The 14,940-nt window shown below is 42.4% G+C and overlaps 1 protein-coding gene across 4 annotated transcripts in view; it reads left to right on the top strand.

Moving 5' to 3' along the window:
* The window catches only part of si:dkey-237h12.3 (teneurin-3), a 224,460-nt gene that overhangs the window by 79,166 nt on the left and 130,354 nt on the right, over window positions 1–14,940 (top strand). The window lies entirely within an intron of this gene.

Below are 14,940 nucleotides of genomic sequence, written 5' to 3'. Positions count from 1 at the left end.
AAAGTGGCACACCAGGCGAAGGCAGAGGAATTGAAAGACTAGCTTTTGTGTTTACATAGAAGGACGAGAGTCGTTTTTAACTTGGTAGAAAATGTGTGGGTGGATGTATAGTTTGGTTGTTGATCCACCATAGGATGGCCTTATATTTTTCTCTCTCCTGGCAAAGTGAAATGAAGATTTCCTGCTTGTGATATTGAACACATTTGAAAGCATTTGACAGATAAATATCTAGTATCAATAAATGGACTGCATCCATGGCATTACATATTATTTGAAAAGATCAAAACTATTTTCTGCTGCAGTCAAGTACCTTGGGAAGCAAACTGTTTGTTTGTCCGGTTGACCTCCATTAATTCGGTAGAGAGCAGGCTAGCATGTGTCCTGCTGGCTGCTGTCACTCTTCAGTCCACTGGCTTAGAGACACCTCTAGGACTACACTTGGTGCACAGTTGGCACAAGCACACTGCACCCTGGGATTAAGAGCATCCTGCGCCATGCTATGGCTAATTGGGCATCACCTACGGCCGAGTCCAACTGGCACCGTGGGGATTTGATTACAGATGGGAGGCACATGAGCGCACTGGGTACTGGCCTGTTAGCTGGCATGCACCAAGACCTAGGCAGCCCCCAGCATCTCTTTTCCTTAAATCGTATTTCTTATTTTTTTTGGACCTCTGCAGGAATTCCTGAGGTAGATCAAGGTCTTTGATGTGGTGTTTTTCTTGCTCTTTCCCGAGGACAGAAACTTGGCGTTCGGACTTTTCTCTGCATCCAATCAAGGCTAGAAACATTTTAAGGAACCGCAGAATCTCTGATAAGTGGTTGTGTTTGCAGCCACCAGCGATTGATTTCTTTCTATGAATGCAACTTGCGGAAGAAGTATACAGCTCAGAACTATTCTGGACAAACCGATTCACCGCATACATTCTTGGGTTTTATTTGGGTTTTATCATGGCTGCTTTATGGATGGCTACGTTACAGAGATCTACCAGCACAGCCTATCCAGTTTTCAGAATACTAGGAAGAAGAAGATGAAAAAGAGACGATGAGAGCGAGATTAAAATGACTTATTTCTTTAACTTTATGTAAACATGCTACTTATTAAAATAGGGAGTAGAGAGAGAGAGAGAGAGAGAGAGAGAGCGAGAGCAAGAGAAAGAGAAAGAGAAAGAGTGAGAGCAAGAGCAAGACAGAGAGAGAGATATTTCCAGTGCCTGCATAAACGTTCCAGTATAAGATATCGACATGCCAAAAACATTATTGTTAAGAGCTACTGCAAATACATCAGGAACCAAAGTTTCAGTAGAAATGATTTCTGGATTTCCAATACTCTGAATGTAAAATGTACTGTTGGAAGTTGTCTTGTTTTAATACTTTATCTCACACAATACCCTTCTCCCCCCTTTTTATTGCAGGAACTGAATGCAGACATAGACACCGACCTCATATGCTTTCAACCACATATATCTGGCAGACATACAGCTGAAGAAAAGGAACTATAATCAAATTCCTGTGTGTTCAGTGTCTCTGCCCTCAGCATACGTATTGTACAATAACCTACACACTGCATGGAGCGCAAATAGTTGGCAGGAAACACCACATAGAATCAATAAGAACACCTTAGCCTTTATTCTGCAGAACATAACATTTGGGGAAAGTAGTTTAAGGTGTAGAGGTTGCCACGATTCACAAGGCAATTACTGCCGCAACGCCAATTATAAGTGTTAGAACACGTGGAATGTGATTAGGCACATTTTGTGCCTTTCCTCATATTAATGATCCAGAAGCGGAAGCTGACTGCTGAAGACCTGAGGCTGTGAAGGTGCAGTTAGTTAGCGGGTTTGTGTTTGTGTGTCTAATGCGCACCGCGTAATGCTGTGTGTCAGAGTCTACGTGGAGACAGTGCTGAGCTCCAGAGCTGTGTAGAGCAGGGATCATCAAATCTGCGCCTTCAATCCAAATCCAGCCCTGGTTTTCTTTTCTACAGTTAATTAACTGAACTATCCGTTCTGCTGATTGACCAGACTGTCTCCGCACTTGACTCCCAGGTAAAGGGAGGGTAGAAAACACACAATTTGATTATCTCTGGAGGTTAAAGAGTGTGTCTCCAAGCAACCAACGCAAAGGGGATGCTCCAGGCAATCTGAGCAGTGAGTTTTGGGTTAAACATAAAGAAATAATCTCAGCGCCGCTCACCATAAGAGCTGCTTTCTATATATCCCAAAAGAAGATAAATGATATGTCTTGATGGCTCCTTTCTGTGGGAGTACTTCCTCATTTCTCCTGGGTGTCGTTATCAAGTAAGAGGAAGTAATGATTCTGGCAGGAGTTGCGATGGAGTGCTTTAAAGTCTCATCGTGGAATATTCCTCAGAAAGGATGTGTAATTCTGAAAACAACAATCAACAATCCTACCAACGTGAGATCATGCCCTTTAGCTAATTATAGTTTCGCTATATTCTGTGCATAATGCATTTGTTGCTGTTTTTTTGTTTTTTTCTGAAACGGGAGTGAAGAAATCTTCACAAATGCAATGCCTTATCTTAAAGGTGTTTGCCGTTCAAGATTATCATATTCAATGTTTGACTTACAGCCGTACATTAAGAGCGTCGTTCTACTGACCATTATTGTTGGCCATTATAGATATACAGACAAAGCACTGCAGAAAAAGTGACTCCAACAATCCGCGACAGGAATGGAAGCGGTGCTCTCGGTTCCCCAGCAATCAGCAAGCTTAGCAGCCCTGTCAGGGGCCGGTGGATTTGCATGGCCACTCCAGTGCTACCTGCATCGGAAGTAATTAGCCGTTCCCTGGGTGACAGCTTGCTCTGTAGTGCTCAGGGTTTTAGCAGGGACCTGCCACTGAGTGGCAAGCCTCTGTTTTGTTCTGAGATTAAGGTGTCTGGTTTCACGCGTAGCGGGCGTCAGAAACCCTGTCACCCAATCAGCCGGGACCTGCGCCGGTTCTGCTGTCCCAGCCTGGAGCTGATGGCAGCGAGGCGTGCAGTTAGGAATCGCAGACTTACCCAAACAAGCGTTTAACCGTTGGCTCTGTGACTTTACGGAACGTATCTACGCCCTCGCGTTTGAGCAGGACTCTTAAGACGCGCTGGAGCTGAGCCCAGTTTGGGTGTACTTTTTCCTCCTTGCCCTCATGTTAACCCTTTAAGGTGTGAGATTACAATTATGGCGATTATAATCTTTTTAAGTGAACATTCTAATACTGTGAACTATGTTTGCAGCAAACTGATACCTTTGGACGATTTTAAATGAGCATTCCATTTAGTTTGCCACCAATGCCTTTAGAAATAGAAATGGATGAAACTAACAGTGCTAGCTAGCTCACTAGCTGATATTTAAAAAGATAACAGTTATTACATTGATTACAGTTGATAGTACACTTTTGTTCTCTCTGCAGTTTCCCTGTCGTGAACCATTTTTGTTTGCCGCTCACTACGTTTTCAAATGTTAGTGGTGAACAGAAAAAAGTTAATATGTTGATGAATGGCGGCATGGATGGTGCAGTGGGTAGCACTGCCGCTTCACAGCAAGGAGGTCCTGGGTTCGAATCCCAGTCGGCCGGGGCCTCTCTGTGTGGAGTTTGCATGTTCTCCCTGTGTTTTCGCGTGGGTTTCCTCCGGGTACTCCGGTTTCCTCCCACAGTCCAAAGACATGCAGGTTAGGCTGGTGATGCAACAATGAACTGCTGGTAAGTGAAAGCAATGTTCAGCAGCGCAATGTTAAAACCATTCAATGAGGTCTAGAGCAGTACGCTGTGGCTGGTCTGTCTCTGTCTCCAGCCCAGGGACACGAGGTGTGCCGGGAGCCCTGCTCTGACACGCAGGGTCTGGCCGACCTCACATTGTGGAAGTTAAATGGTGCATCTCACCCTCAGCAGGCAGGCCCACCGCAGAGCTGGTCAGGAATACTCCAGTCCAGTACACCAGCGCGAGGTAGCTGTTCCGTCTGGCCATACTCCCCTCCGTGTCTTATAAAGTGGACATGTTCTGTGTCTGCGTTTATAGGCACAGTCCTTATCTTCTCTGGAAAATGTGCTTTACATGAATCTGCTGTAAGAACTGATCATTTCATATCTCACACTATGTTTTTTTTTTTTCAATATTTTTCCTCCCTCCCCATGATACCAAAATAAGGTTCCGGTGGCTGGAACATCATGTTTCTGTCAGTAGAATGTAGAATTTGCTAAAGTATCGCATTATAGGATGTGTGCGGGCTTGCTTTTGTGTATTGATGTATAGTGCCAAACTGTGTTGTATATTTGAGCGTTAATTTAATTTGCGCTGTCATCAGTAATGCCGTAATGGAATAATGAGAGAAATCACGTCATTGTGACATTGATGCTCTGTGTACTGTGTGATGTGTTTACCACCTCTGAAGCCATTGAGATATATGGAGATTGGCGAAATTCCTTTCATTTTATGAGGCCAATTTGTGCAATTACATAACATTCTTTTTAGCGAAAAAGAAAACAATAAATTAATTAATCCTCAATTAATTATCCTGTGAAATAAGTCATCACTTGAAAACATTGAAATAGACTGGCTTCTTGACTTTGTTTGGCACTTAACCTCTGTGCTAAGTGGTGGCCCTGTGGCGATGAACAGTTCTGCCACAGCTCCGTTCCCACATGGAGCTACTGTAAGCGATGCTCTGTTTATTGGTAAGTGCATGTGACAAATCCATTTGCTTATTTATTCCATTGGGTCACGTCGCCTGGCTGGAACTGTCGTGTTGGGATATTCTGAGGGGGCAAAGGGCAGGGGGAGTGGGATGTTGTGATTGTGATGAAGCCTGTGTTTCCGTTTAATAAAGTGGGCGCCGGCGATGATCTATTTTGGGATATTCCATGGAAAAATGTGAAGCACAGAGTGGTACTTCTTAGATTTTGTTATGTAGTATCAGGAGGTTGTCTCTGACATGCCAGTCCTGATATTGACGTGTGCTGGTGTTGGGAGTGAGAGGTTGCTCCTGTTCTCACTTGCAGTGGTCAGGTGGTCCTTCTCATTCTTAGGGGGGAGTAAAGTATGTAGTGTTTTCTAATCTTAGCTCAGTTTGCTTGTTACTCAGTGGCTGAGGCATCTGCTATTTACCCTACAGTTCAGAGCATTCTGCCCTCACTATCATCCATATGCGTCCAGCAACTTGGATCCATCTAAATTCATGCATTTATCGATTGATCTGGCCGGTGAAAGTGTCCATTTTTCAGTCTCATTATCAGTATCCCATTTCATACACACCGCCACATTATATTCAAGCGTCTCCCGATTCATATTGCCACGTGAATCGTGATTCAGTGCAGTTCCCGCTGTCTATTGATTCTAAATATAGGTTACCATAGAGTAGGGTCTCGAATATGTACATGCAAGCATGCCAGCCTCTCTGTCACTGGTGATACGAAGTGAAGAGATTCTGTCTGCAAAATATTATTGAATGCTTGAGGAAGAAAAACCCCACTGTATTTGTTATTTTTAATCGTGTGAGTATTATCCAGGGCAATAGAGGACCTGTGTTGTAAAGGTTATTTCTCTGCTGTGTCGAAATAAATAATGATGGGTTTGTATTTACTTAACTACATTACCCTGCCAAATCATTGCTTTCCAAAATACAGACACACGTAGCCTGCATTTTCATTTCTTCTCTGTGACTGTTGGCTTAGAGGAGGGGCATCGATGAATCTGTGTCACAAGTGCAGCAAGAGACATAAATTAAGACAAGAAAATAAAATGTTTTTTAAGTCTACCGTGGAAGTGTTCAGCATAGTGTTCAAAGGTGTTTGTGTGGTAATGGTTCTTAATGCCCCATTATTCTGTAAGACCAATACCCTCAGCGAACGTATTAGTGTGAGCTCTTTTCCTCTCTCCATTTTGTTTAAGGAGGCAAAGAGAACAGGTCCGTGTACCAGATGCCAGATGACAGCTGAATTAATAGCAGCTCACGGTTAGGGAAAACCCGGGTGAATTTAGATTTCACGGGCCTCCATTAATACTGTCGTCCACTCTTTCAGGGGCTGACATTCCGGACTGTCTTTTATACAGACGTAACCTTTAAGTGTTGGGTTTTTCATATTGCTGCATCCATCTTTAAAGGTTGTGCACTTTATTTTTCAGTAGTCACGTAATGCCGGGCTTACGGAGCATAAGAATAACTACCCATATCTGTCACGTAAATAAAAGCAGTCGGAATATAATCTTTTTGTTAAGAACAAAAAAGGCTGCAGAACATATCTTCTTGTCTCCTTGGTATCCCGTGACCACAAAGGAGCCATTGTGTGTCAGAATGGTTAGCGGTAGCGGCCTGCTCCTCTTGATGCTGTGGTATGCTAAACCTGTTGTGCGAGACTGAGCGGTTGTGGGATTAGGTGAATCGCCATCGTATTGGGTTTTGTTGCTGGCACCTTCAGATATCGGGGTGATGTTCCTCAAATTGTGAAGTGATGCATTCACGACAAAATATGGTATAGTGCAAAGAAAACAAGGAGTTTTGGATTTGTTTTTACTTCAAGCTGCTTAAATATATCCTAGCTAGTTTGTTTTTTTTCCATTCAGAAGTGTACTCTAGCTATTTTTCTTTTTTCGTTCGGAAGTACACTTTTGTAATTTTCTTCTGAAATTATTACGTTCTATGCTAAGCTGTAAAACGATGAAACCCAAACATTTGAGCTTCAGCTGTAATGACATGAGTGTTTTAACATTGTTGGGAAAATGGATCCTCCTGCACAGGACTAGTTAGTGAGTCAGAGTGGAGTTTTGAGCAGGTCTCCTGAAGCTGTAGACCAAGAATGTGTTCTGTAGCTGGGTGTTCACCAAGATGCCATGTGACCGTATTAATGGAATGACAGTGGTAATGCATGCCGTCTTCTGACAATTACTCCACTTTTATGTGTTTATACAGATGGGTTATCCTGTGTCTTCCTGGCACCGAGTTCCCTGTAGCTCTGTGCGATTTCTGAGAAATTATGGGGAAAATGAGACAAAATCTTCTGTGTCTGTTTTTAAACGAATTATGGAATGTAATAATGCCCAAATCCGTGAAAGCAGGGACATTGCCTTAAAGATTGGTTCCTCTGTGTGTGTTTGTGTGTGTGTGTGTGTGTGTGTGTGTGTGTGTGTGTGTGTCTGTCTGCACGTCTGTGTGTGTGTTCTTCTGTGTGTGTGTCTGCGCGTCCGTGTGTGTGTGTTTGTGTGCCAAGTTAAAGTTGGGAAGGGTAAAACCTTTTGTTTTGCTTTGAATTCCTTTTCACAAGGTTAAGTGCAAACATACTTTAAAGCGCAATTAACGCAAAATCACCTCTAATCTGCACTGTCCGGATGAATCACAGTACACAGCCACTTTATTTCATGGTCCAAGTAAATTTAAGTTTTGTTGTTATGAGAACGAAGTGTGTTTCAGTTATGTGTGAAGTGATAAGTGTTAGTGGGGTTTCGATTGGTCCTCTTTGTTCCCTGCTGTGTGGAGGGAATTTTCTTTGCTAATGAATCACACATGTTGGATGAATGAAGGCTAGTAAGTGGTATTCACCTCCAAAATAGCACGTAAATATAATATGGCCAGTAACCAAAGGGATATGAATATTGGCTCATTGATCATGAAGCTGTGACGTCTTAAATTACAGCTCTTTTTGTTCATGTGTATGATTGCTTGATTTTGGCTTGTCATGCTCTCTTTTGTATGATATGGAGGTTGTCCCTCATAATTATTTCTTGCTGCTGTCCATAATCGCATCAGTATTCACAGCACACATCCATTTTATATTTCAGTTGTGAAAATTAGACATGGGATGGATTAAAATATAAATTCAGAAGCATCTTGTGGTAACTCATGAAAGTGGGGGTGCTATCATTAATCTTTCAGGGTAATTTAATCTATATCTCTTCTTGGATCTGGTTCTGTTGGCAGTAGGCTGTCTCATGGAATGGTCGGTGCGTGATTTCAATGTTTAACTGTAGGAAGATGAGTCATATTTGGTTTATGTGTGCTTATGTAGGCTTACTAGTATATTAAAACAGTACAGCCAGCTGTTTGGGAAATATTCCACGCAGACCATTTTAACCTCAAATGCTGCATTGATTATCATCTCTGGATATTCCAGCTGTCCAATCTGGCAAATTAAATAAATTTCACCTGAACCTTAAATTAAACAACAGTAGCCTGAAGTTATTGCAAACAATCATGTGCATTTAAATTTCTTTATTTGTCCTAATGCAAGTGCTTGTTGTTTGACTTTTTAAACAATTAATACATAACATACCATACATTTATGATGCATATCAAATTATTTCATGTTCACAAAATACTTATGTCCTGTAATACTTAAGCTTACTTTTTACTGGTTTTGCAGAATCCTTACACATTGTTATGACACTACATTGCTACATCAACACAGTTGCTCCCCCAATGGTGAATGGAAGCAACAATGTTTGGTCCCGAGATGGGTAACAATTCCAGAAGAATAATTATGAAATGATTATAATACGTATAAGAAGAAGTATAAAATTACTGTTTTCAATGTGTCTTTACTGTACTTCCTGTAGTGTAGTTGCGTGGCTCTAAAATCTCTAAACAGTCTTGATCATTACCATTCTGCTTTGCCTTAAGGTACTGGGGAAGAAGCCTGTAAAATGGCATCCCAGCCAAGCGTGACTGTATTTTGTCTTTACATGAGCAGTCTTAATTTGACCAAGTGCAGCTGGTTCTCTGAGCCGTTGCCCTCGGTCCTTTCATTCCGCGCGCAGTCCTTCAGCCACGACAAGAGCACTTCCTGTTTCCGAACGTCCTCGCCGAAGACGAATGGTCGAACAAAAGTCATTGTTTCTGTCGCCTTTGGTGATGATGAGCCGCATTCCCGCTATCGATTCCCAATCAATCAAATAACTGCTGAGCCCCGAAGGGGAACGGGCCGGACTGTCGCATCCGTGCATACTGAGCAGATTGATCGGGCCGGAGAGAGATTGAGAGGAAATCTTTGAAGTGTGCCTCGTAGTAATCCAGGTTACATTTAGCTAATCTGAAATGTAAAGCATCAGGATGAGTTTAAAGGCGAGAACTTCCATTGGCTTCCTCCCCGGGAGGGTTGATCGAGATTGAACTTCATAGCCCCTTTAATGTGACCGGCCTACACGCTAAACGCCTGTTTATTTTTGACCACCTGAAGATTCGGTACGGCATCAGCCAGCCATTAGAGCCCAAACAACAGGTCTAATCAAATGCCGTGTGTGTGTCTGATTTGAATTAGCATGTTAAATAAATGTCCATATGAAAAACGAATGGCTTCAAAGAGAAAAGATAAAGAAAAAGAACAAAACAAATTGATTGCATTTAGTAGCGTTAGCGGATCATTGCGTTGGGGTAATTTCTGCATTGATGTGCTGTATTCTTGAAGTGAGCGTTTGTAATTTGGGCAGAGAAAAAGGCATGTGAAAAGTTGATAATTTTTTGAATCAGACTGAAATAATTAGCCGTTCTTCGAGCCGGGATTCAGAGTTTGGTTTGCAGCTTAGTGCCGCCGCAGTGTTGATTGTTTCTGTGATTGGCTTCTCCTCGGGGTAATGGACAAGACGGAAAATCACCTGCTCCATTTAGCCGTAGCGAAATAACAGGCCTGGCGTCCTACAGCCAGACCTTTGTGGCTTCGCCGTAATAAAACAGAAGGACCTCTGATTAACTTCAATTGAGGTCCCAGCCCCCCCGCCACCCCCAGTCTTTCTGCAGCGATGAATGTTATTTAGACCATTTGAAAGTAAAATTAGCATCGCGGCATGCTAGAAATTTTTTTGACGTGGCGACAATTATGGTGGATTTGCATGACGGGCAGCAGAGCAGAATAGAATCGGTTTTGAACCCATTTTGGTTTTGTCTCGCTGTTTTCTATCCCCCTCCTGCTCTTTCCCTTTCTTTCCTGCCGGCTCACACTCAGGCTTTGGTGCCTTTTCTGTGTGGGAAAGGAGTGAGGGTCTAAATAAACGAGTGTGGATCTAAATAAACTGGCTTAGTGAACCTGGGCCCCCTGACGTCCCCCCTACACAAGGTTCTCCACAGGGAGCCAGGCAGCTGAAGTCCCCCCACACCCCGCTGAGTCCCCCCCCCCTCCCCCCTCCCCAAACATAATCCATATTGTAAAGCGCAGCTGGACCAATAGCAAAGCACCATTAAAGAATAGATAAGCGCCCTCTCTAAAATAAACATTATCTCTGCAGACACTCTCTGCACATCAAAAAATATAAACGTATAAATATGCATTAGAAATTAGAAATAGGTTTTTTTGCCCTCGCAATTTTTTTTCCTTTCTAATTTTCATTTGAGGACTGGCGCTTGTTGAACTCTAAGCCTTCGTGATTGAAAATTCTGACGCATCTATCGCCATTACCAACGCGGGATTCTGTGAACTGTTCCTTTTTTTTGCGTATACTAGTTCAAGTGGAAATAAGCAGCCAAACTGTTGGTGGCATTTTCATCAATGGCTCAGAGAAGGGAAAAATGGCTATTTCAACAGGAAAATAGATCAACATTGCCAGAAGAGTGGAAAGGTGTGCTTTTGATTTGATAGATATTCCCCAGGAAGGTCCCTCCAAGCTCATGGACTCCTCTTTGGTCCCAATTATAATCTTCTATACAGGGAGTCGCTTCATCTTTTATCATGTCCCTTAAAAGTAAGGCACCTTTGCAAATAACAGTGCCAGGTCCAAGTGAAATATGGCATCATTAAATATGATGTGCAGATATCCTCATTTTGCATTACCTGAGATGAAGGTCGACTTAGAAATGATTAATATGGAGAGGCGGGGACAAAATGTGAACGTAAATATCAACTTATGTCACCGTATATGGTAACTTATTATTGTGCGGGAAGAGACGCCATCAAAATAAAACTGTTTATAAGTAATACGCACGGTGAGAAGTGTTAAGAATAAGTAATACGGACAGTGAGTGTTAAGATAATTTATGTGGTTTTCCATATAGATTATTTTGAGGGAAATGTATTTGTTCGTAAATCTGTACTCTCAGTTGCAAAGCAGGTAAGATTTTAAGACCATGTTGTAATAGTGGTATGTTCATGCCTCTGCAAAGACAAACGTGTCAGTGACAGAAAGGAAATCTCCCCCACCGCCCCTCACCCCTTCCTATGAAGCTTCTCTCCGCACTAGCGCTTACAGTACCAGCTGCTCCTGCTAGCAGCTTGCTTTGGCTTGCACCTCCAAACATCCAGAGAATTGTGGCATATTAACTCAGCCTTCCTGCTGGTTTCCACACTTCTGCATTGGTAATAAAATACCCTTTGACGCGATCTCATTGTTTTATGCGTTTGAGATTATTAACAGCCAAGCTGCAGCAGAGGAATGTGCTTCTCAGTGTTATGCATTTCGGGATAAATGGGTGCTAATGGTAAATGGTAAGATTACGTTATCATGGTACTGTTAAGTTGTAATTACCTGAACTTCAGCCCAAGTGTGTGTATCCATACAAAGAAAGAGGAGGGAGAAAATTACACTGAAGTTAAGCGATATCAGATCTGTGAATTACTGCTGCCAAGGATTTATATAATTTTCTCATTTTAATACATTAAATGCTCATTGGCCTTTAAAATTACATCCACTGTTGCACTTTGAAATTTAACAATCATTACATTCTCCTAATTAGGTTTTTAGCACATGCATTCAAACCATTAAGTCTGCGTCAATGTATTTTGGGATAATTTGGCATATTGGAAATCTATTTTGTTGTAATTGTTTCAGAATATGGTTGCATTTACTCCAGAAGAGTTACATATCCTATACAGGCAATCATTCCAGTTCTGTGACATTTTCTGATGTGTGAGCTGTAGGCTTTCATAAGAAAGTGTCGGCAGGTTTATGTATCAGTGCTATACAGACAAACACATTGCACATTAAATCTGGTTTGGTTAATGTAACGATGTTCTAAACGAGCTTGTCAAATCAATAGCCAATTATGTCTTATTGGCTGTGTTTTGAGAAATGTGGTGGCGTCACGGTCTGTAGCCAACTTGTATCTTCATCTGGAAGCAAGGGCTTTCACTTATCCCCCTTGTGTGTAGAACATTAGAACATACAATTGGTCATTTCAGATAAAACTGAAATTGTATCATTTATAGTGAGTTTTAGATATGTGGTCATGGTTTCCGTGGTTCCATGGTTTCAAGCCCATTCTGTGCTTACCAATGATCCTTGGCATATTGAATACATCGAGATAAAAGACATGAAATTTTGAAAAGCCAGGTGATGAGCCCTTCCTATCATGCAGTTCTTATTTCAACCAAGTTCCATTTGGTCTCTATGGTGTGTGTGATTAGAACGTTCTTGACTGCGCACTCTAATGGTGATGCAACACTCAGCTGCTGCTAATTGAAAGCGGCGGAGTTCAAGAACACTGACTTGGAATTTTGAAATAAACGTTCCAAAGGAGCCCACTCTTCAAAGGGTTAAATGCATTCCGTGGACAGCGTACAGAGGGCCCTCAGCAGTCATGGGCCCACCACTAGGCCTGTCACAGCCACGGTTGACCTTGCGGGCCAGAACATTGCATCTTCCACATTCCGCGGATCTTTATCGATCCGGGCTTGGCCAGAGGACAGGTCAATCATGCGCGTTTTCCAATGGTTTTGCCTTGGACACCAAAGGTCACATCTTTTAGCCGTATAGCCTGGAGATTCAGAAGACTTCCTTGAGAAAGCCCGAACAAAAGGAAAGTGCTCTATAATTCCACACAGATGCTGTTCGGTTGAGGAAGGCCACGGGCATGAGGAGCTACAGGGAGGACATAAATAACACACTCACCCGCCCGCCTCTGCTTGAGAAACTGGAGGAGTGCAGTTTAATCTATAGGGCGATGGTAGATTCACAGCAGGCTCTGCGAGCATTAGTCACCACATTTACGGACCTGCATGCGGCCAGCCCGGAGGAAGGCCAGTTACACGAATGAGCCTTATTTTTTTTATGTGGAATTAGATCTACTTTTTCGAGCACCTACTCGACGAGACCTTTTAAAAAAACAGCCGGAATGCCACCTCGCGCGGAAAAATAAAAACTGAACACAAAAATCGAAAGCGGGTTCAAACATGCAGTCGGATGGATGAGAAAGTGTAAAGTTTTGTAAGGCTGGAAGCAGTCGGAAAGCAGTGGGGCAGGATGGGAAAGAAGTGCAAAAGGAAGGATACAGGCAAGGATGCCAACACACTTGTCAGAGTATCAGCAGAGACAGACAAATGGCGGAGCCACTGAATTAGGCATGAAGATATAAATATTAAATGTAGTAGAAGTTGTTTCTGGAAAGAGTATAAAATGCTTCAGAGGGTATATGAAATATATTTTTAGTCTTTTGTGGAAACCACAGACGACTTAACAGATGATCTATTTATGATATATACATCCGTCCTGAATGTGAAGCTGAAGGAGGCTGCACTGCAGGGTGAAGACAAAGCCCCGTTACGGTGTAAACGCAACATTTGTTAAACCACCGAATCTCCATTTTCATCCTATTCAATTATTCACCTAGCAAATACCCGTTTAAATAAAACAGTCGAATGAACTATGTCATGAAGTGCACCTTATGCTTATAAATTGCATACTCCGATAACCCATGATTGTAGAATTGGGTCCTAGTTGATTATGATCGGATTGGACTCATGCTTATGTACTTGGATGTAGATCCCAGGAAAACCATTGACCCCCCCCCCCCATGATCATGTTCTACTGGGTGGTCAGGTTAGTGTCCATTCCAAAAGTGGAAGTGGGTTCTACATCCTAGGCGTATGTATGCACTGTAAAAAATACCTTTAGCCCTACCTCTGTTTGACAGCAAAAGAAACAAAATACTGCAACAAAATGACAACTGTATTTGAGCATCAAAGAGAATTCATGCAAGGTGGTTTTGCAGGGAGGGATGACTCTTCTGCTGACTGGAAGGGCTCGGTATCATTGGCGAGGTCAGGAGGCAGTTTCTGGCTCCAGAACTCTCCGTTAGCACTGGTGGTAAATAAATGCGTCTGTCGATATGTTGAATGGCATATTACAGCATGTTCTTGGACACAAGCTGGTGTTTCTCTGCACCAGTCCCCGGGATGCTATTCCCCCTCAAATATGTAGTTCACAATCCACGGCACACTCCAGTTTTCAAGGGGTGTTTTGGACGTTTGTGATCCTCTGTATGTACATCAATATTAAAAACCTGGGGGAAGATTAGCCATGATAATATCTGATATGGGACTTTCATGCAAGTTACTGCTTTGTGAAATGTCTATTTGCAAATTGCTGGGGGTATGGCATTCTTCAGATAAACCAGCACTCCAGATACAAAATTATTTTAGAAAGAATGTATATGGTTGCATTAATAGTCTGAAATTAACTGAATTTCCAGGGTTGGGGGGAGGAGGGTATGGGGTGAATTGGAGCTGGGGGGGTGGGGTGGTTATGGCGGGAGAGGGTGGGGGTGGAAGAACCTGCTAATCTTCTGCATTCAGATCAATGTAACCTTAGGTCTTTTTGTGCAAAACCAAGCCGTGCAAATTTGATCACTGGTGTTGAAGAAAAAATTGGTTAATGGCCATGGTATTTGCATTCATATTTTATCTCCCTTCTCGCTGATAAAAAAAGATTGCTATCGATTTCCCCTGGAACCAGCCTTCAAGGCCTGATGTATGGCCAAAACACACGCTGAGTTTGGGGACTTGGATGAGTTCATAATACTTCCTGCCTATTCAGGCAACATTCATACAATGAAAGAGCACAACAAGATTTTTATATTCCATTATTCATCATCTGTCGTGAATTAAATTCACCTCAAAGAAACGTGAGGATTGATTGTAGTAATTTGTAGGTTGCACAGTTGCCAGTGCTTAAGTAACGGGAAAGGAACTTGATGTAAGCAGTAGCGTTAATGCACGTGAATATGAATGTAGCCAAAGTAAGTA

This window comes from Conger conger, chromosome 8 (assembly GCF_963514075.1).
Source record: "Conger conger chromosome 8, fConCon1.1, whole genome shotgun sequence".
In the NCBI taxonomy this organism is placed as follows: Eukaryota; Metazoa; Chordata; class Actinopteri; order Anguilliformes; family Congridae; genus Conger; species Conger conger.
The sequence above is the reverse complement of the archived record's forward strand: the minus strand, read 5'-3'. Positions and strand labels throughout refer to the sequence as shown.